The sequence below is a fragment of the Dama dama genome, chromosome 30 (genome assembly GCF_033118175.1).
Source record: "Dama dama isolate Ldn47 chromosome 30, ASM3311817v1, whole genome shotgun sequence".
Classification (NCBI taxonomy): Eukaryota; Metazoa; Chordata; class Mammalia; order Artiodactyla; family Cervidae; genus Dama; species Dama dama.
In genome coordinates, this window is record NC_083710.1 from 7,096,424 (window position 1) to 7,119,662 (window position 23,239).

Below are 23,239 nucleotides of genomic sequence, written 5' to 3' on the forward strand. Positions count from 1 at the left end.
AGGTGGTGAAGTTTGAGAGGCCAGGGGACAAGGAACTGGGTCAGACGACAGGCTTTGGCGCTGGGCCTGGGGGCGTCTGGGCGGTAGAGACCCTGCGGGCGAGACAGAGGGGCGGCTGGTGGGGCGGCGGGAGGGTGGGCACGGGCAGGTCCTGGGGGCCTTCAGGGCACAGCGGGGAATGTGGGTCTTTACTGTTGGGAAGCGGGAGGCTCTGAGGAGTTTTAAGCAGGAACTAGAGATTGCTGTTCAGAAAGCTCACTCCTGATGCTGCGGAGAGCAGGTTCTAGATGGGAGGGTGGACAGGGAGAGCGGAGTGGGGCTGTGGCGTCCCCGCGGGGACGGAGGAGCGGGGTGAGCACTGCAGTCGTGGGCCCCGATTGGGGGCATTCTGCAGATGTAGTGACGGAGAGACCGCAGGACGTGTTGGTGGATTGGATACAGGCTGGGAATGAAAGGGAGGACTCCGGAAGGACACCTCAACTTTTGAGCCTGAGCAAAGAGGCTGACAGTAGTGCTGTTAACAGATGTTGACTGAAAAAAATTATAAAACCTCAAAGTTGAATCACGTTTTATTCAGCGGACTTACTGAGGTCTTAAGCCCCGGAGACAGCCTGACAGACAGCTCTGAGGAACTGCTCTGAAGAGGTAAGGGAGCTGCCAGGATATATAAGTGTTTGTGAAAAGATCTCCAGGTAGTTGGCACATTAAAAAATTACTGCTTGTTAAAGAAAACCAGACATCTCATGTTAATGAATTTGAGATAGCAGGTGAAGAGTTGAATACGTGAATCTGCAGCTCAGTGGAGAAATGTGGAGTGAAGATATATGTGGATAGTTGTGGATTGTACATGAAACTTTGAAAATGGCAGAGATCCAAGGTTGGGGTGTGTGTGTGTGTGCACGTGTGTGCATCCAGTGAGAGCCAAATATGCAAGAGTTTCTGGAAGAAGCTCTGAGGAACTCAGCAATTTTTGTGTTGCCCGGAAAGGGAGGGGAAGCCCGGAAAGAGACTGAGCTCTGGCTGGTGGGGAGGAGGAGAACCCAGGAGACTGCTTTCCTGAACCTAAGAGAGGAGAGTGTTTCAAAAAGAAGGGAGTGGCAAACCACATTGCACACCGCTGAGATGGGGCGAGGTAATACTGTGGTAGTTGCCAATGGGAGGGCTGTTGGTTACCTTTGAGAAAAGCAATTTTGTGGTGTCTGCATGGCAACTGTCAAATTGAAGTGAGATGGAACGAATGGATGAAAATGTACAAATTACACTTGTACGCAGGTCAGGAAGCAACAGGTAGAACTGGACATGGAGCAACAGACTGGTTCCAGATAGGAAGAGGAATACGTCAAAGCTGTATATTGTCACCCTGCTTATTTAACTTAATATGCAGAGTACATCATGAGAAACGCTGGGCTGGAAGAAGCACAAGCTGGAATCAAGATTGCCGGGAGAAATATCAATAACCTCAGATATGCAGATGACACCACCCTTATGGCAGAAAGTGAAGAGGAACTAAAGAGCCTCTTGATGAAAGTGAAAGAGGAGAGTGAAAAAGTTGGCTTAAAGCTCAACATTCAGAAAACTAATGCATGGCATCCGGTCCCATCACTTCATGGCAAATAGATGGGGAAACAGTGGAAACAGTGAGAGACTTTATTTTTGGGGGCTCCAAAATCACTGCAGATGGTGATTGTAGCCATGAAATTAAAAGATGCTTACTCCTTGGAAGGAAAGTTATGACCAACCTAGATAGCATATTAAAAAGCAGAGACATTACTTTGTCAACGAAGGTCAGTCTGGTCAAGGCTATGGTTTTTCCAGTGGTCATGTATGGATGTGAGAGTTGAACTATAAAGAAAGCTGAGCGCTGAAGAATTGATGCTTTTGGACTCTGGTGTTGGAGAAGACTCTTGAGAGTCCCTTGGACTGCAAGGAGATCCAACCAGTCCATCCTAAAGGAGATCAGCCCTGGGTGTTCATTGGAAGGACTGATGCTGAAGCTGAAACTCCAATACTTTGGCCACCTGATGGGAAGAGCTGACTCATTTGAAAAGACCTTGATGTTGGGAAAGATTGAGGGCAGGAGGAGAAGGGGACGACAGAGGATGTGAAGGTTGGATGGCATCACTGATTCAATGGATATAAGTTTGGGTGGGCTCCGGGAGTTGGTGATGGACAGGGAGGCCTGGCGTGCTGCAGCTCATGGGATCACAAAGAGTTGGATACAGCTGAGTGACTGAACTGAACTGGACTGAACACTTGTGATGCAATCATTTGAGACCTCTGCTATAAAAGAAAGGGGAAAAATGGACAGCAATAGGAAGTGTCTCAGGTCATGGGAATGAAACCCTTTGAGCCAGTGCTATGTTATTCTACCATGTTTCAGTCATGCCTGACTCTGTGACCCTATCAATTGTAGCCTGCCAGGAGCCTCTGTCTCTGGGATTCTTGAGGCAAAAATACTGGAGTGTGTTGCAGTGCCCTCCTCTAGGGGATCTTCCTGACTCAGGGATCCAACCTCTGTCTCATTATCTCTCCTACATCGGCAGGTGGGTTCTTTACTACTGGTACCACCTGGGAAGCCCTTTGAGCCAATTATTGTTCAGTCCCCAGGTTGTGTCCAACTCTTTGCAACCCTGTGGACTGCAGCGTGCCAGGCCTCCTTGTCCATCACCGTCTCCTGGAATTTGCTCAGCTTCATGGCCATTGAGTCAGTGATGCCATCCGACCATCTCATCCTCTGTCATCCGCTTCACCTCCTGCCTTCAACCTTTCTCAGCATCAGGGTCTTTGCCAATGAGTTGACTCTTCATGTTAGGTGGCCGAAGTATTGGAGCTTCAGCCTCAGCATCAGTCCTTCCAATGAATATTCAGGACTGATCTCCTTAAGGATGGACTGGTTGGATCTCCTTGAAGTCCAAGGGACTCTCAGGAGTCTTCTCCAACACCATAGTTCAAAAGCATCAATTCTTCAGTGCTCAGACTTCTTTATGGTCCAAGTCTCACATCTGAACATGACTACTGAAAAAACCATAGCTCTGACTATACGGACCTTTCTTGGCAAAGTGATGTCTCTCCTTTTTAATACGCTGTCTAGGTTTGTCATACAAATCTTCCAAGGAACAAGCATCTTTTAATTTCATAGCTGCAGTCACTGTCTGCAGTGATTTTGCAGCCCAAGAAAATAAAGTCCATCACTGTTTCCATTTTTCCCCCATCTATTTGCCATGAAGTAATGGGACTGGATGCCATGATCTTCATGATCATGAAGACGCCGTGATCTCCTTTTTCACCTTTATCAAGAACCTCTTTAGTTCTTCTTCGCTTTCTGCCATTAGGGTGATATCATCTGCATATCTGAGGTTGTTGACATTCCTCTTGACAATCTTGTTTCCAACTCCTTTCCCAGTTTTGAACCAGTCTGTTGTTCCTTGTCTGGTTCTAACTGTTGCTTCTTTGAGCCAATGGAGAAACTTAAATTAGCCAGAGTTCAAACAAGAAGGAAACTTGAATTGACCCTTGAAAGATGAGATCATTCCATTTGTTACAGAAGAGGCAGTTCTGTAGAGGGGAGCATTGTGAGTGAAGCTAGGAATGACCTTGATAGAATCAAGGGCAGATTATGAACTTAATAATTAAGTTTATGGATTGATCTGATCTACTGGAGGAGTATTGAGCAGTAGTGGCAAGTATTTAGAATGGGAGCAAATAATGGAAGGTCTGAAATGTGATAACAGTTTTTCTTTCTGTGTATGTTGGCTGTCAAATTAGTTTGTACTTAAAATGAATAATTTAGTTAATGCTTTCCTAAAGAAAAATACATTTGATACTAAGAAATTTACTTACTAATACTTAAACTATCTGGTAGTTTTAAACTATTTCATTTTTTGCAATATGTTTCTTTTAGCAAGTGACAAGTTTTGAGTAGAGCACATAGTGGTATGTGTGTATGTGCTCAGCTGCTCAATCATGTCCAACTCTTCGTGACCCCCTGAGCTGTAGCCCACCAGGTTGCTCTGTCCATAGAATTTTCCAGGGAAGAATACTAGAGTGGGTTGCCATTTCCTACTCCAAGCAATCTTCCTGATCCAGGGATCAAAGTGTCTTTTGACACTGAGTCTTTGGTGTCTCCTGCATTAGCAGGCGGATTCTTTGCCATTGCACCACCTGGGAAGCTCACACAATGGTATATATTATTTTAAATTCATAGTTCTCTTACTGTGGTTTCATCTAAAGATAAAGAACTCATGTTTCTTGTATAAGGTGCTTCATTTTTTCTTCATTGCAGTTCATTTGCTTTTCTTTTAATTTTATTTGTAATACTTTCTCTGAGCATTTTATCCCCTTTAATATATTGTAGCTAAAAAGTGACTATGATTATGGATTATTCACTTTGTTTCTTCATTATCTTATCTAATATTAGAGGGGGGAATGAATAGCTAGTTTTAAGTACATAATTTCTTTAAAAGTTAATTCCTAGAAAATATACATGTTAATTGTTTGGTATGTTTTACAGTCACAGCATTATTTAGTTCCTGAATTCCCTGTCTGCCTGTATAATTTAGTGTAAATTTTGTGGATAGACTATTGAATGGGATGTGGGTGTGTTTGTTTTGCCCTGCTGGGCATGTTAATTGCCTTGTACTCTCCCCTAGAACTCTTCTTCTTAAGTGTTAATATTTAGTCACCTTGCTAAGAGTAGGTGAGAATGAAAGCTTAAAATAAGCTATAATTATATTCAGCACTGGTGATATATTGCTCTGACAGAGGAATATAAATTGGATCTGGATATTATACGTATTAAAATTGACCTTCTAAGTTTAAGATCTGAAATTTGTTACTTTGTCACATGTGACCAGTAATATATTTTTTCCTCTTTCGAGAACTCCTTATATTGATTTTTAGCAAAATAATTTTGTATTTCCCTAGGCATTAGTGCAAAATTATTATTTTTGGTAAGTAAAACATAGTGTCTTACAGCAAAAAATATGAATTCTTGCCAGGAAAATAAACAGTTCACAAAAGCAAAATGATGGAGAAATGAATGGCATCACCTGCGTTCAGAGAGACTGTAACTCTTGGGTGTAAGTGGGTTCGTGTGTGAGGAAGTTCCCTTGTTTACTGCCATGGGGTTCATTTGAAAAAATGCTGGTTAAAGCAGGGAATCATAAACTAAATGATTCATGTATATCCTTAATGGGTTGGTTTTTTTTTTTTTTTTCATTTGAAACATAAGCATGCATTTTACTCCTGGATATGAGGTGTGGAGTCCAGAGCTCTTCTCGGAGGGAACCCAGGCTGCCTGCCTGAGCCACGGCCACATCATTGTCCTCAAGTTGGTGTTTACTGTGGAACAGAAGCGTGAGGGCTCTACAGAGTTACCTGAGTGTAGAGTCCTTACTGTTAAAAAAAAAGTCTTTTTGATCTCTCCCAATAAATTTACACTTGTGTCTGCACCTACTTCTATGGCACTTTTTAAATGTCATTTAAAAAAAAAAATGTTTCCAAAGCATTAGACTTAGTTTTCATAGAAACAGCAACTCTTCCCAATGATATGTTATCTATGTAATTTAGATTATATAATAATAAGTGCAACTTGTAAAAATGGGTTTGGAAACAAGTCCAACTGATTCTTATGTGGGAGCAGAAGCGTGTGGATATATGAGACAGTAGAACCCTTGCCTGGAATGTCCATTTTGCCATGGATGTTAGCCTATATTTCACACATGAAAAGGAAGCCAGTAGGTAAATAAGTGAGCTGATTAGGTAGGAAATAATTAAGAATGTGTTTGTATGGCTCCACATATATGACACATTTCCAATTTGTGAACAAGAACATGTACTTTTGAAAAAAAAATAGAAAATATCATATTACTATATGGTAAAATACCATATTACCATATCTGCTTTTTAAACTTCACATATGTTAGCATATTTCCATAGCAAGTTTGTAGGCATAAAAGTTTCTTTGATTGAGGATTTTTTTCCTAGCCCCTGCCATGTTAGGTAATTATCTTACCTGCTTCTTCAGCATCCTTTTTTTTACGTTTGTCCTAATGCTTATTTTAATTGCTTTTTTTGCCTCTTCTTATTTCTTCTTCAAATTTCTGCCATCAAATCTCTATCCCCTATTATGTTTATTTTGTCTACTCTTATCACCCCCCTTTTTTTTTTAATTCTTCTGCAATCACTATTTTACTGTTACAGAGTTATTTATAAACTGGTCTTGAGTTGAGCTTTTTAATGGTTCTTTTCAGTTTTTATTTGAGCTCACTTCAGCAGTTGATCCCTGCCTCTTATCTATTTTCTCTTTCCACATGATTTGTATTTTTTAAACTGTTTTTTATTGAAGTATAGTTGATTTACAATGTTGTGTTAGTTTCTGTGCCTTAGCATTCATTAGGTCATCTTCACTGCCTTTTCTTAGGTGCCTTGGTTGAGAGTCTCTTTGTATTCTCTTGTGTTAACTGTAGATGTTTCAGACTTGTGTTTCTCAGAAGATGGAGCAGATACATTTTTACCTATATCTCCCTTTGTTGCTGCTGCTACTGCTAAGTCACTTCAGTCGTGTCCGACTCTGTGCGACCCCATCCCTGGGATTCTCCAGGCAAGAACCCTGGAGTGGGTTGCCATTTCCTTCTCCAATACATAAAAGTGAAGAGTGACAGTGAAGTCGCTCAGTCATGTCTGACTCTTCGCGACCCCATGGACTGCAGCCTGCCAGGTTCATTCGTCCATGGGATTTTCCAGGCAAGAGTACTGGAGTGGGGTGCCATTGCCTTCTCCGATTCCTTCCATTAGCCACAGCTAAAATAATAAGACATTGTATGTGAAATACATACCTAGTGTGTGTGTATCTGGTATGTGAAATATGTATGTATGTATATCTAGTATGTGAAATAGATACCTAGTGACATATAGGCTAGGAATCGTGGGACCCAAAAGACAACATGGAGGTGAGTTCTCTGGATTTTCTTTTGCCTCTTCTACCCCAGCTTTGGACCTAAAGAAGTCAGCAAGCTAGAAACACCAGTAAGCACAGACAGAATCCTGATAAAAGGCTGCTGTTACTCTGAAGTCAAAGGGCCATGAAAGGGGCAGCCAGCAAGATAGGAAGCCATGACAGGAACCAGGGCAGGCCTGCTGAAGACTGCAGAAGACAATCCTTGTCTCATCCACCCCTCTGTCCGAGCCTGCTAGAGCCCTGGACTCAGACCCCCAGGCTGCAGGAACGCGGAGCTCGTCTCTCGCCACTGTGCAGGCGCCATAGGACACGAGGGTGAGTGAGAACACGCACCACAGTCCAGTGGTCACATGCGTGCTCTCCTCTCCACCTCCCCTGTTGGTGTCAGTGGAAGTTCCATGCAGAGCGTGAAGAGGCAGTCCTGTCTCTCTCTGCCAGAGAGGTGCCATGGAGGGCAGGTAGGGAACCCACGCTCCCACCTCATCAAGCCTCTCCTCTGAGTGGAGGCCGGGCGCGGAGCCTGGACTCAGTTCCCACCCGCCAGACTTGGTGGGCCGCCTCTCCTTCCTCTCCTGGACCAGTGTCACAGGAAGCCAGCCTGAAAATAAGAGATTAAATAGGTCCAAAATCTCCTAGCCTGATACCCAAGTTTCTCAGATTCAGTATAAAGTCATGTCATTCCAAGAAGTAAGATCTCAGGCTGCATGAAAAAACACAGTTGGTAGATACCGGCACTGAGATGACATAGACACTAGAATTATCTGGCAAGGATTTTTAAAGCAGCCACCCTAAAACTATTCTAGTGAGCAATTATACACATACTGAAACAAAAGAAAAAATCAAAAGTCTCAGCAAAGAAGTAGGAGAAACTTTATTCTTCTTTGAAGATACCAATGGAAATTATATAAGTGAAAAATACAGTGACTGAAATTAAAGAAAAAATAGTTTACTGGACGGGGCTCAACAGCAAAATTTAGGGATGAGAGGAAAGAATTGGTGAACTGCAGTGTAGAATACTTAAAATTAAAAACTACCTAATCTAAATAATAAAGAGAAAAATAAATAAATAAATAAAAAGAACAGAGCCTTAGGGGCCTATGGACCAAACGTCTGACTTTTCTGTCTTCAGAGTCTTGGAAGGATTTGAGAAAGACACAGGATAAAAAAATTGCTTGAAGAAACAGTGACCGTATACTCCTCAAATTTGGCAAAAGACATCAACTTAAAGATTAAAGAAATTGATTGAACCAGAAGTGGGATAAACCCAAAGAAATTCACACTAAGATACATCATAGTGAAACTTCTGAAAACTAAGGGCAGAGAAAAAAGACTTGAAAGCAGCAGGAAATTACACTTTAGTTATGGGAAAAAACAATTTGAATGACTTTGGATTTCTCATTAAACTGTGAAGGCCAAAAACAAGTGCTGAAAGTTTTCATGTGAAGAAAGAAAAGAACAATCAGCTCAGAATCTTACATGCTATGAAAATATCCTTCAGTAGTGAAGGGAAAATCAAGACCTACTCAAAGGAAAGAAAACCAAAAGAAACTTTAGCCAGCAAATTTAGCCTAAGAAAATGAGTAAAGGATGTTTTTTACATAGAAAGGAAAAACTAGAAGAAGGAACCTTGGGATATTAGGTAGAAAAAAAGAAAACTGTAAGTAAAGGTAACAGTCAATACAATATAGTTTCCTTCTCTTGATTTTTATAAACTTGATGGTAGAAGCAAAATTTATAACACTGTCTGATGCCGTTCTAAATCTTTGTAGAAGAAATACTTGAAAAACATGATTCTATAATGGGAAGAGTAAAGGGATGTTTGCTAGGGCTATCAGAACAAAATACTGCAGACGGGGTGGCTTAAGCAACAGAAATTTTATTTTCTCACATTTCTGGAGCTGGAAGCCAGCAGGGTTGGCTGCTCCTGTGGCCCCTTCCTTGACCTGTGAATGTCTGCTGTCTTATGTGTCTGCACGTGGCCTTTGTTCTGCATCCTTGGTGTCTCTGCCTCTTATGAGGACACTAGTCATACTCGATTAGGGCCCTCCCCTTATAACCTCATTTAATTACCCCTTAAAATGTTGTATCTCCAAATGGAATCACACTGTGGGTTTGGGCTTCAGTGTGAGTTTTGAGGGACACTTTTCCATCTGTAACAGGAGGGAAGATTTCTATAGTTCATTCAAACTTGTGAAATGATGACACCACGAAAAAATATGATTATATTATGATGTAACATCTAGACCAATCACTTAAAAGGGCAATACAAAGAGATATACATAAAATCACAGTAAGTAAATCAAAATGGAATGTAAAACACATTCAAATAAACTGTGGGAAAGCAGGAAAAGGAAGATAAAGTGAACAAACAAAAGCCAAAAAATGGTAGAATGAAGCACTAACATATCAACAGTTATACTAAGTGTAAATGGCTATATGATAATCAAAGGAGATTTGGAGAGTTGATTAAAAATATCACTAGTTATATATTTTCTATAAGAAATGTACTTCAAATATATTTATATAGGCAAAGGGAAAGTAAAAATATATTATACATAATATATAAATATTAATAAAAAATCACTTGTGGCTATTTTAATATAGTTTAGACCTCAGAGTAACGAAATAAAAAAGATTGATTGTATATTATGAGTCATACCACCAAAAGTGCAATCCTAAACATATATGTGTCAAATCATAGATGTGTAAAACACAAGAAGCAAGAAGGAAAAGGAAGAACTGAAAGGAAAAATGGATAAATCCACAATTAGATTTGGAGACTTCACAACTCAATTAACAATTGATACAACACATGAACAGAAAATCACTAAGGGTATATAAGAAATTCAGCACCACCATTAAGCAAAAATATATATTTATAGGAGACTCCATACAATGGTATCAGAATTTCTTCTTATTATCAAAGAACATATACCAAGACAGACCATGTCTTGGGCTACAGAGCAAACCTCATCACATTTAAAAAAACTGAAATCATATCAAATGTGTTTTGTCACCAAAATGGACTGAAATTAGAAAGATAACAGGAAGATCTCTGAACATCTGGAAAGTAAACAAAAATAGCAAATAACACACTTCCATATAGTCCTTGGGTCAAAGAAGATGTCTTAAAGGAAATAAAAAAAATATATACCAAACTTAATGAAAATGAGAATTGCTGTTGTTTGGTCACTTAAGTTGTGTCCAACTCTTTGTGACCCCATGGACTGTAGCATGCCAGGCTCCTCTGTCCTTCACTATCTCCCAGAGTTCGCTCCAGTTCATGTCCATTCAGTCAGTGACGCCATCTAGCCATCTCATCCTCTGCTGCCCCCTCTCCTTTTGCGGTCAGTCCCAGCATCAGGGTTTTTTCCGGTGAGCTGGCTGTTGGCATCAGGTGACCAAAATGTTGGCGCTTCAGCTTCAGCAGGAGTCCTTCCAGTGGATGTTCAGTGTTGATTTCCTCTAGGATGGACTGGTTTGAGCTTGTAGTCCAAGGGACTCTCAAGAATCTTCTCCAGCACTGTAATTTGAAATCATCAGATTCTTTGGCAGTTTAGCCTTCTTTATGATCCAACTCCCATATCTGTACATGACTTTTGGAAAAACCGTAGCTTTGACTGAACAGACCTTTGTCAGCAAGGCGATATCTGTGCTTTTTAATACACTGTCTAGGTTTGTCATGTGGGCTTCCAAGGTGCCTCAGTGGTAAAGAATCTGCCTGCCAGTGCAGGAGATGCAGGAGACATGAATTTGGTCTCTGGATTGGAGAGATTCCCTGGAGAGGGAAATAGCAACCCACTCTAGTAGTCTTGCCTAGAAAACCCCATGGACAGGAGCCTGACTACTACAGGCTACGGCCCATTGCGTCAGAGTCGGACGTGACTGAGCGACTGAGTATGCATAGAGCTAGGTTTGTTATAGCTTTCCTTCTGAGGAACAAGCATCTTTTAAATTTCATGGCTGTAGTTACCATCCTCAGTGATTCTGGAGCCCAAGACAATAAAATCTGACATTGCTTCCACTTTTCCCCCTTCGATTCGCCAGGAAGTGATGGGGGCGGGTGCCATAATCTTAGTTTTTTGAATGTTGAGTTTTAAACCAGCTTTTTCATTCTCTTCTTTCACCTTCATCAAGAGGCTCTTTAGTTCCTCTTCACTTTCTGCTATTAGAGTGGTATTATCTGCATACAACATGAAAATGCAACAGTAAACATTTTGTGGGACACATCTAAAGTAGTACTGAGACAGAAATTTATAGCCCTGAACACATACGTTAGAAACAAGGAGAAGGCTCAAATTAGTAATTTTAGTTAACACCTTAAGAATAAAAAAAAAAACAAAAACAAAACACAACAACAACAAAATGAAAATTCCCTGTTGGTGCAGTGGTTAGGAGTCTGCTAAGAGTGTGAGTTTAATTCCTAGTTTGCCTCAAGGCCAAATAAATAAATAAATAAATAAAGGAGCACATAAGCTCAAAGTGAACAGAAGGAGGCAAATAATAAACAGTAGAAATCAATTAAATTGAAAACAGAAAAACAGTAGAGTAAGTCAGTGAAACAAGGAGCTAGTTCTTTGGAGAGATTGATAAAATTGACAAGCCTTTATTAATATTAATGAGGGAAAACACAAATTACTGATATCAGCAGTGGAGCAGAGTATCAGTACAGACCCTGCATCAAGAGGGTAATAGGGGACTGCCTCAAACAACTATAAACACACACATTGGACTAGTTAAGATGAAAGCACGAAGTACTACAGCATACCCAAGATGAGACAGAAAATCTGAATAGTCCTCTATTAAGGAAATTGAATTACTAATTTAAAATTCCTTGAAAGAGCAAGTACAGATGATTTCACTAGAGAATTCTACCAAACATTTGAAGAAAATAGTATTATTTCTACAGTCTCTTGCAGAAAATACAAGAGCAGAAAACAGTTTGCAATTTGTTTTATAAAGTTTGTACAGATAGCAAAAAGAAAAAGACAATAAGACAAAGCAAAAAACCGCCTACTTCTACATAACAGTGTCCATCATGAATAGAGACACACAAATCCTTTTTGTAACATACTATATAAAATTAGAGAAAAAGAGTCACATGATCATATCAATCAGTGTTGACAAAGCATTTGACAAAACCCAACACCTATTTCATGATAAAAACTCTCAGAAAAATAAGAACAGATGTTTGGGATTGGATTGTGTTTCCCAGAAGGATGTGTTTAAATCCTAATTGACACCTTACAATGTGACTATTGCAGATGTAGTCCTTTATTGTCTTACCTGGTAGCTAAGACAGTAAAGACTCCACCTGCAATGCAGGAGATGTGGGTTTGATCCCTGAGTTGGGAGGATCTCCTGGAGAAGGAAATGGCCACCCACTCCAGGATTCTTGCCTGGGAAATCCCGTGGACAGAGGAGCCGGGTGGGCTACAGTCCATGGGGTCAGAAAGAGTTAGACATGACTGAGCGACTAACACTTCTGCCTTTTAATCCCGTGTAAGCGGTGTCCTTACAAGAAATAAAGAGACACAGAGGGCGCACAGTGCGATGACGGAGGATGAATCCTGGATTCACAGTCACACCAGAAGCTGAGAGGGGGCAGGAGGAATTCTCTCCACAGCCTAAGAGGGAGTCTGATTCTGCTCTGGCAGTTTTAACTTTGAGCGTCCATCCTCCAGAACTATGAGAATAATTTCTTAGTTTAAGTCACCCACTGTGTGACACTTTGCTGTAGCAATCCTAGGAAACTAGTGCACAGGGGTACTTTAACTTGATAACTTGAGTCTATAGAAAAGTCTTAGAGCTATCAATACTACTGTATTTAATGGTGAAAAGCTGAATGAGTTTCCCTTCTGACCGGTGCAAAGTAGGGACGTTCCCTCTTACACTCTTAATCAACTAGAAGTTCTAGCAGAGCAATGAGGCCACAAATGAAATAAAATACATATGAATCAGAAGGGAAGAAATAAAATTGTCCATTTTTGGAGATGGCATGATTGTTTACACAAAGTTCAAGAACTAATTTGAACTGAGTTCAGCAGGATTGCAGGATTCAAGATAAAAATCAGTGTGTTTTGGAAGAGAGAAAGTTTCAGAGCTCTGCTGGGCAGCCGTGGGCATGCAGCTGACAGGAGTGTCCTGTACACTGAAATATTCCGAGAGTTGTTGTTCATCAGGCCCAACTCTTCTCGACCCCATGGACTTCAGCACACCAGGCTTCCCTGGCCTTCACCATCTTCTGAAGTTTGCTCAAACTCATGTCCATTGAGTCAGTGATGCCATCCAACCATCTCATCCTCTGTCGTCCCCTTCTCCTCCTGCCTTCAATCTTTCCCAGCATCAGGCTCTTTTCCACTGAGTCGGCTCTTCTCGTCAGGTGACCAAAGTATTGAAGTTTCAGCTTCAGCATCAGTCCTTCCAATGAATATTCAGGACTGATTTCCTTTACGATTGACTGGTTTGATCTCCTTGCAGTCCAAGGGACTCTGAAGAGTCTTTTCCAACACCGCAGTTCAAAAGCATCAATCTTCGGTGCTCAGCTTCCTTTATGGTCCAACTCTCAGATCCATATGTGACTACTGAAAAGACTGTCACTGTGACTATATGGAACTTTGTAAGCAAAGTAATGTATCTGCTTTTTAATACAATGTCTAGATTGTCATAGCTTTTCTTCCAAGGGCAATTTTTTAAAAATTTCATGACTGCAGTTACCATACGCAGTGATTTTCGAGCCCAAGAAAAGAAAGTCTTTCACTATTTCCACTGTTTCCCCATCTATTTGCCATGAAGTGATGGGATCAGATACCTTGATCTTATTTTTTGAATGTTGAGTTTTAAGCTAGCTTTTTCACTCTCCTCTTTCATCTTCATCAAGAGGCTGTTTAGTTCCTCTTCACTTTCTGCCCTAAGGGTCGTTGTCATCTGTATATCTCAGGTTATTGATATTTCTCCCGGCAATCTTACTCCAGCTTGTGCTTCATCCAGCTCAGCGTTTTCCATGATGTATTCTGCGTTTAAGTTAAATAAGCAGGGTGACAGTATACAGCCTTGACGTACTCCTTTCCCAGCTTTGAACCAGTCCATTGTTCCATGTCTGGTTCTAACTGTTGCTTCTTGACCTGCATACAGTTTTCTCAGGAGGCAGGCAAGGTAGTCTGGCATTCCTATCTAAGAATTTTCCACAGTTTATTGTGAGCCACAAAGTTAGAGGCTTTAGCATGGTTAATGAAGCAGAAGTATATGTTTTTCTGGAATTCTCTTGCTTTTTCTGTGATCCAACGGATGTTGGCAATTTGATCACTGGTTTCTCTGCTTTTCCTAAATCCAGCTTGTACACCTGAAAGTTCTTGGTTAACGTACTGTTAAAGCCTAGCTTGAAGGATTTTGAGCATTTCCTTGCTAGCATGTGAAATGAGTGCAGTTGTGCGGTAGTTTGAACATTCTCTTGCATTACCCTTATTTGAAATTGGGATGTAAACTGACCTTTTCCAGTCCTGTGGCCACTGCTGAGTTTTCCAAATTTGCTGACATATTGAATGCAGCACTTTAACAGCATCATCTTTCAGGATTTGAACTAGCTCAGCTGGAATTCCATCACCACCACTAGCTTTGTTCATAGTGATGCTTCCTAGGCCCCACTTGACTTTGCATTCCAGGATGTCTGGCTCTAGGTGAGTGATCGATCACACCATCGTGGTTATCTGGGTCGTGAAGATCTTTTTTGTACAGTTCTGTGTATTCTTGCCACCTCTTCTTAATATCTTCTGCTTCTGTTAGGTCCATACCATTTCTGTTATTTATTGAGCCCATCTATGCATGAAATAAATGTTCCCTTGGTATCTCTGATTTTCTTGAAGAGATTTCTCGTATTTCCCATTCTATTGTTTTCCTCTATTTTCTTTGCATTGATCACTGAGGAAAACTTTCTTTCTCCTTGCAATTCTTTGGCACTCTGCATTCAGACGGGCATATCTTTCCCTTTCTCCTTTGCTTTTTCCTTTTCTTCTTTTCACAGGTATTTGTAAGGCCTCCTCAGATAGCTATTTTACTTTTTCGCATTTCTTTTTCTTGGGGATGGTCTTGATCACTGCCTCCTGTACATGTCACGAACCTCCATCCATAATTCATTAGGCACTCTGTCTATCAGATCTAATCCCTTGAATCTGTCACTTCCACTATATAATCATAAGTGATTTGAATTAGGTCATTCCTGAATGGTCTAGTGGTTTTCCTTACTTTCTTCAATTTAAGTCTGAATTTTGCAATAAGGAGTTCATGATCTGATCCACAGTCAGCTCCCTGTCTTGTCTTTACTGATGGTATAGAACTTCCTCAAAGGGTATATTTTTATTATCTGTTTTTTTCACCTGAACAAAGTGATACGTTGTATTTCTGTATGCTAGCAATTACTTGTGGAAAACAACACTTTTTCACTCCTCAAAAAAAAAAAAAACAAAACTATTGTAAGTTTAACAAATTATGTATAGGATTTATATGCTGAAAGCTACAAAATTATGATGAAGGAAATCAAAGAAGGTCTAAATAAATAAAGAGATATCCTGTGTTCAAGAATGAGGAGACCCAGCTCTGTTTGCTTGATTATTTGGGTTTTAGCAGAATTCATTTCCAACAGCCCTGGGACTGGCATCCAGGTTTGCCTGCTAGCTGTCAGTTTAGACTTGTCTCAGCCTTTCAGATTCCACCAGCCTTTCTTGCCTCATAGCCCCTTCCTCCATCTTTACAGCCTTGAAAGGCAGGTTGAGTGCATCTCAAGCTGTGAATCTCTTCTTCCATATTATCTCTCTAACCCATCTGGGGAGGGTCTCAGCTTTAATGAATTATGTAATGATATTTGGCTCTTCTGTTTAATCTAGTTTCCCTATTTTAAAGTCATATGATAGTAATCATAGCTCTGTAATTAGTTTCTCATTTCCTGTGTAAGGCAATGCCGTGCTAGCTTTGGTGTTAGGACATGACCGTCTTTGTGGGACAGGAGTGGGGCTACTCTGCCTGCCACATATGCACCCTGGAGTGGCCTGTCATTCCTTCATGTGCGGGGTCAGCACCAAAGTCTGGCGATGTGCAAGTCTCTTACATAAAGTAGTGTTTGCATATAATCTATGTGCATTCTCCTGTATACCTTAAATCAACTCTAGATTACTTGTAATACACAATACAATGTAAATTAGGCTAGGCAAGTTGTGTTAATACAACAGAAAGGCTATATAAATAGTTGCTAGTATGTGGCAAGTTCGTCCTTTGCCTTTTGGAACTTTTTGGAATATTTGTTTTTTCAAATGTTCTTGTTCTGCAGTTTGGTGAACTGGGGGATATGGAGTGCTGACTGTATATAGGTTTTACACACAAGATCCTTCTTACGTGTTTGTTACAAGATCCTTCTGATCCAGCCACTTGTGCTCGGCATAGGCCTTGCCTTTTGTATTTAATGGTTTTGCATGTGTTCCCTCTGGCTTAGCGACTTCTGTTTCTTTCTGTCACTGATTCGCTTAAGACTCAAGGCAGAATTCAGCGTGTTTGACCCCTGGAGAGGCTGATGCTGCTGCACCTCAGCTCCTTTGTTGCCATGATGATAGTGCTACTTACATTTTGGGAATAATTTTGCTTGACATTTGTTTTAACCAGTAGTCTGTGAATTTTCTCAAGGGCAGAGAACATGTTTTTTTCAGCTTTGTATTTCTCATTCATCCGGTCCCATCACTTCATGGCAAATAGATGGGGAAACAGTGGAAAGAGTGGCTGACTTTATTTTTGGGGGGCTCCAAAATAACTGCATACGGTGACTGCAGCCATGAAATTAAAAGACACTTACTCTTTGGAAGGAAACTTATGACCAACCTGGACAGCATATTAAAAAGGAGAGACATTACTTTGTCACCAAAGGTCTATCTAGCCAAGGCTATGGTTTTTCCAGTGGTCATGTATGGATGTGAGAGTTGGACCATAAAGAAAGCTGAGCGCCGAAGAATTGATGCTTCTGAACTGTGGTGGAGAAGACTTCTTGAGAGTCCCTTGGACTGCAAGGAGATCCAACCAGTCCATCCTAAAGGAAATCAGTCCTGGGTGTTCATTGGAAGGACTGATGTTGAAGCTGCAACTCCAATACTTTGGCCACCTGATGTGAAAGGCTGACTCATTTGAAAAGACCCTGATGCTTGAAAAGATTGAGGGTGGGAGGAGAAGGGGACGACAGAGGATGAGATGGTTGGATGGCATCACCGACTCGATGGACATGAGTTTGGGAGAACTCCGGGAGTTGGTGATGGACAGGAAGGCCTGGCGTGCCGCGGTTCATGGGGTTGCAAGGACTTGGACACGACTGAGTGCCTGAACTGAACTGAGTGCAGTGCCAAGCACACAGTGACCCCTCCTAACGGCTGGCTGACTTGATGAGTGAATGGTGGTTTTAGTAGCGGTGAAGCATCAGCCTTGGAGCAGCAGTCAAGTCCTAAAGTGTGATGTAGGGCAGGGACTCAGGTTCATCATTCTTGCTTCAGGATGGACAAGTACTAGTTCTGGGATCAGAATCAGTGTTTCTGGCATGAAGGCTGGGACAGGCTTGGTGATGCTGCATGGAGCGTGTCATCACTTGCTGCCTTTTTCTACATGTATCAAGTTAAGGGCAAGAGCCTGGCCATGGGCAGACCTAGATGCTGTTTCAGGCAACCTTAACTTCTCTTAATGTGACCCTTGAACAGGATGGATTTGAATCACACGGGTCCACTTATAAGTGGATTTTTTTCAGTTGTAAACACTGTTAAACTGCACAATCTGAGGTTGCTTGAATCTGCAGATATGGAGGAACCCCAGATATGGATATGGAGAGCTGACTGTAGTCATACACTGATTTTTGACTAAGTGAGGGGTCAGTGACCTTAAGCTGTGTTGTTCAAGGGTCAACTGTATAAAAGTGGGAGGTTCTTCAGCTTTATTCTAAAACCATTTGAGTGCTTAGTCTGTGCCAGGTGATTTAAACACAAATAAGAAATGCTCCCTATCTGGTAGGTTTATTCCACCTTGACAATCCATGATGTGTTTGTCTTTCTCTTCTTTAGAGTGCACTTGGGAAGAGAGGTAATAACTTTTGTCTGTAGGAAACATAGTAGATAGTGCTTTATTCCTTTGGCCAGGAAGTAAATTTGAGACCCGATTACCATTTTTGCTTTATAAGGTGGCTGTATTTGTTTCATAAAGCCAAAAATACACCAGAAACCACTTTGCACGTTTGATGTCATCTTCTGTCTGGAAGCAGCAACAGTTTCAAAGCCTAACATTTAAAGGTGGTTTGAACATTTAATCGAACACCAGATGCCCCTCTCCCTCCTCTTTTTTTTTTTTTCTTCTTCTGTTAGTATTTCACCTCTTTTTTTTCTTCTACATTGAGATCCTTCTAGGAAGTGCTAAATGGTAATACACTTAGAAGTTTTTCTTGAAGCAATTAAAAGAGAAGAGTTTGGTATTTCCTGTCATATGATTTTAAGAGGTAGCTTTTGTGTTAAATTAGTGCTTAGCATGTTATTTTTTGCTGTTTTAAAGCAATTTTTTTTCCATTGCAAATGTCATAGTAATCTCTGTCATTTCCATTCATGAATAAAAAGCACTTGCACAGTGCTTCTTCATCCATGAGTGCAAGTTTTAGTTAAACCACATGGTGCCCTATGACATTATGCTGACAGGCACAGAATAAATAGCACAGATTTTGTTTCCTGAAGATTGATTATTTATAGATCAGTTGATAATTTTTTTTCCAGGTTGCTTCTTACATTGATGATGAGAAATTTTTCACTTCTGTAGAAAGCTATGGATTTTAATAAACCTCTGTCAGGACTGCAGACCTACCTACTCAATATCACTTTTTCATCTTGAACATCTTTTCCAGCAAAGATAGGAAGTGATATTTACCCCTATTCTTAAAAATAACATTGCTGAAAGCTGTAGGAGTGAGGGCAAAGCTTTTGAGGCAACGAGTTTGTGAATGATAACTTGTTAATACAACAATATGTTTGTCTTGCAAATTTTTAAGAAAAACAGGAAACTTTTTTATGCACATTTATTTTGTTTTAAACCATTACATATTCAGTAATTGCATTCACCAGCTTTCATTTTATGTTTAAATATTAGTGCTTCTTTTGTTATCAAGCATCTTAGCTTCCTCTCCCTGCATCCTGTCTGACTTGCCTTGTTTTTGATATGTTTTACAAAATGTAAAGTGTAGTCTGGGTTTCAGAAGGCTGTTGCCAGTCTCTCTGATTTTATTGTTGTTGATAAACTATATTCCCACCATGAGTTAAAGGCTTATAGTGTAAAGTAACAGGGTTTAGTGCTTCTTTACATTCAACTTTTATAGAAAATTAGTTCATGCGTAATACTTTGGCCCCCTGATGTGAGGAACCGACTCATTTGAAAAGTCCCTGATGCTGGGCAAGATTGAAGGTGGGAGGAGAAGGGGACGACAGAGAATGAGATGGTTGGATGGCATCACCGACGCAATGGGCATGAGTTTGAGTAAACTCCAGGAGTTGGTGATGGACAGGGAGGCCTGGTGTGCTGCAGTCCATGGGGTTGCAAAGAGTTTGACATGACTGAGTGACTGAACTGAACTGAACTGAATATGCATGAGTGGGTATAATTTTTACTTTAATGACTCATATTCTACTTTGTAGAAGACAGTTATTTAGTTTGTCCAGAAATAGTTAATTTGAGAACTTCTGTGTATCTCATTATTCTATATTTATATAGTTCTTATATTAGTAATGATACATTTTTGAAATAGCCCTGTTCTATTAATATTATTTATTAGTCAGGCTTGATTTACCTGGATTGATATGCTTCCTAGGTTTTATAGTGGGCTCCAAAATGAACATACCATGTGCATGCGTGTGTGTGTGCTAAGCTGCTTCAGTTGTGTCCGACTCTGTGTGACCTTGCGGACTGTAGCCTGCCAGGCTTCTCTGTCCATGGGATTCTCCAGGCAAGCATACTGGAGTGGGTTGCTATACCCCTCTTCCAGGGGATCTTCCCGACTCAGGGATCAAACCCGTGTCTCTTATATCTCCTGCATTGGCAACTGGGTTCTTTACCACTGGCACTATCTGGGAATTATGTGGAATAGTATCTTCTTTTCCATTAGTATAATTTTAAAATATTTGTACTTTCTGTTATAAGGCAGTTTTAGGAGTAGTAAGTTTATTTTCCATAATGATTGAAAGTGATAGCAGTATGAATGATCGTAAACCAATTATATTAGCTTTAGAATATTTTTTATGGGTATAGTTTTAAAAACAGAGATTGTTGAAAATTCATCAAGTTTTACTGTGAAGTACTAAGACTGGAGGGCGTGATGAGCAGAGTCTGTGCACATATCTTAGTGCCAGCTCTCAAAAAACCCTCAAATTACTTATTGTGTGTTTGATTTCAAGCTTCCATGCTGCAAGTGAAATTAGAATAAGTACAGAATAGGATGTCATCAAGGAGTTAAGTGGGATGTTATAGGTGTTTTCATGAAATGTGAAAGTAGATTTGAAATGACTACAAGTAATTTGTTAAGTGCATTCTTGAATTATTCTTATAGTTAAGAGATGAGTAAAATAGTTTGAGAAGAGACTGTCAATCTAAACGGCAGATTCTTTTTTGGGTGTTGGTTAAAATCAAGCTGGTTTTAGAAAAGGCAGAGGAACCAGAGATCAAATTGCTAACATCCACTGGATCACTGAAAAAGCAAGAGAGTTCCAGAAAAACATCTATTTCTGCTTTATTGACTATGCCAAAGCCTTTGACTGTGTGGATCACAACAAACTGTGGGAAATTCTGAAAGAGATGGACATACCAGACTACCTTACCTGCCTCCTGAGAAAACTGTACGCAGGTCAAGAAGCAGCAGTTAGAACCAGATATGAAACAACAGACTGGTTCCAGATAGGGAAAGGAGTACCTCAAGGCTGTATATTGTCACCCGCTTGTTTAACTTAAATGCAGAGTACATCATGAGAAACGCTGGACTGAATGAAGCACAAGCTGGAATCAGGATTGCTGTGAGAAATATCAATAACCTCAGATACACAGATGACACCACCCTTATGGCAGAAAATGAAGAAGAACTAAAGAGCTTCTTGATGAAAGTGAAAGAGGAGAGTGAAAAAGTTGCCTTAAAGCTCAACATTCAGAAAACTTAAGATCATGGCATCCGGATCCATCACTTCATGGCAAATAGATGGGGAAACAGTGGAAACAGTGACAGACTTTATTTTTTGGGGCTCCAAAATCACTGCAAGTGGTGACTGCAGCAGTGAAATAAAAAGATGCTTACTCCTTGGAACGAAAGTTATGATGAACCTAGACAGCATATTAAAAAGCAGAGACATTACTTTGTCAGCAAAGGTCTGTCTAGTCAATGCTATGGTTTTTCCAGTAGTCATGTGTGGATGTGAGAGTTTGGACTATAAAGAAAGCTGAGTGCTGAAGAATTGATGCTTTTGAACTGTGGTGTTGGAGAAGACACTTGAGAGTCCCTTGGACTGCAAGGAGATCCAACCAGTCCATCCTAAAGGAGATCAGTCCTAGGTGTTCATTTGAAGTACTGATGCTGAAGCTGAAACTCCAATACTTTGGCCACCTGATGCAAAGAGTTGACTCATTGTAAAGACCCTGATGCTGGGAAAGATTGAAGACGGGAGGAGAAGGGGACAACAGAGGATGAGATGGTTGGATGGCATCACCGACTCAATGGACATGAGTTGGGGTAAACTCCAGGAGTTGTTGATGGACAGGGAGGCCTGACGTTCTGCAGTTCATGGGGTTGCAAAGAGTCGGACCCGACTGAGTGACTGAAGTGAACTGAAATCAGAAACTGAATATTTGTAGTTGATTAAGTTATGTTCACCCTAGTGGTTGTATATACAAATGAAGAAAATGGAATTTTTAAAGTAATATTTTTTTCATGAAAATATGTTATGTTTGATGTTTATTCTTAACTTTCTAAGAAATGTGCTATTATGTGTTAAGTAAGGAAATGACATTATGTCTTGGTATATGACTTAAATTTTTTTATTCTTAATAGCATCCTGCTTCTGATTACGGTTATTAACATTCTGTTTTTTGAAGACTACTCCCCCACACTCGCATAAAATCATACATACAAACATATATACAAGCACATATATTCAAAGAAATATACATATACTTCATGTTATATTTTTTCTTACCCCCACTTTTTAGAAGATTAATTGTTACCATTATTTTATTTATTGTGCTAGGTTTTCCAGATCGGCACTGATTCTCCTAGGGTAGTTTTACTATAATAGGTATGAGCTGTTGTCTGTTGGCAGAGTTATCCTAATTACATACATGTTGTTCTTTAGTTGCTAAGTGAAGGTGAAAATGAAGTCGCTCACTCGTGTCCGACTCTTTGCAACCCCATGGACTGTAGACTCCTCTGTCCAAGGGATTTTCTAGACAAGAATAGTCGAGTAGGTGGCCATTTCCTTCTCCAGGGAATCCTCCCAACCCAGGGATCGAACCCACATCTCCTGCATTGCCAAGTGGATTCTTTACCACTAAGCCACCAGTGGAAGCCCCAGCTCCATACATACTGTGATTATATTAATGGGTTTACAGAATGGAGGTGGTTGTGTCAAGATGGAAATACTCATTTAAAAATAATAATGAAGCTTTTCTTTTTTTATGAAGCTTTTTAAAAATAGTTGAAGTTTGAAATTTTTAAAAAGAAATTGTTAACATGTTTAAGGATGTATTTTAGTGATTCGGGAAATTCTCATAGAACGTGGTTCTTACAGTATTTTGATTAATTTTTTCAGTAATCTTTTTCTTTATGTAGACCAGAGTCCTCTCTCTTCAAATGTTGCTTCCTTGCCCGGTGTCTGCTCTTTGGAACAGTCCAGACTGAGGCTTGCCCAGTGGTGAGCTGGTGAATGTTTAACTGCCAGCTCTCTGGGTGAGGCGGTGCTCTGACCAGCGGTGTTAGCCGCTTCTGTCGTGTCAGTACTTCCAACATGGCAGGTTTTAACTGCTCATGTGATGTCAGTGGACTTGGGGTACAGACGAGCTGGGCACGCTAAGCTCTCAAGAAGCTGAGTGCAAGCTGGGGTCTGCATCCCATTGGCTGTCCCATCATTGCTGCTTCTTTCACAACTAAGATTGCGAATCATGAACACCTTTATATACTGTGTTATTCTTTTGTTGTATTTATGACTAGATTATCATAAGTACAAAATATTTGCGAGTATATATCATTATCGTGAT

At 40.4% G+C, this 23,239-nt stretch overlaps 1 protein-coding gene across 3 annotated transcripts in view; it reads left to right on the forward strand.

Annotated features, from left to right (window-relative positions):
- DIAPH3 (diaphanous related formin 3) overlaps positions 1 to 23,239 on the forward strand; it is a 535,934-nt gene that overhangs the window by 137,148 nt on the left and 375,547 nt on the right. The window lies entirely within an intron of this gene.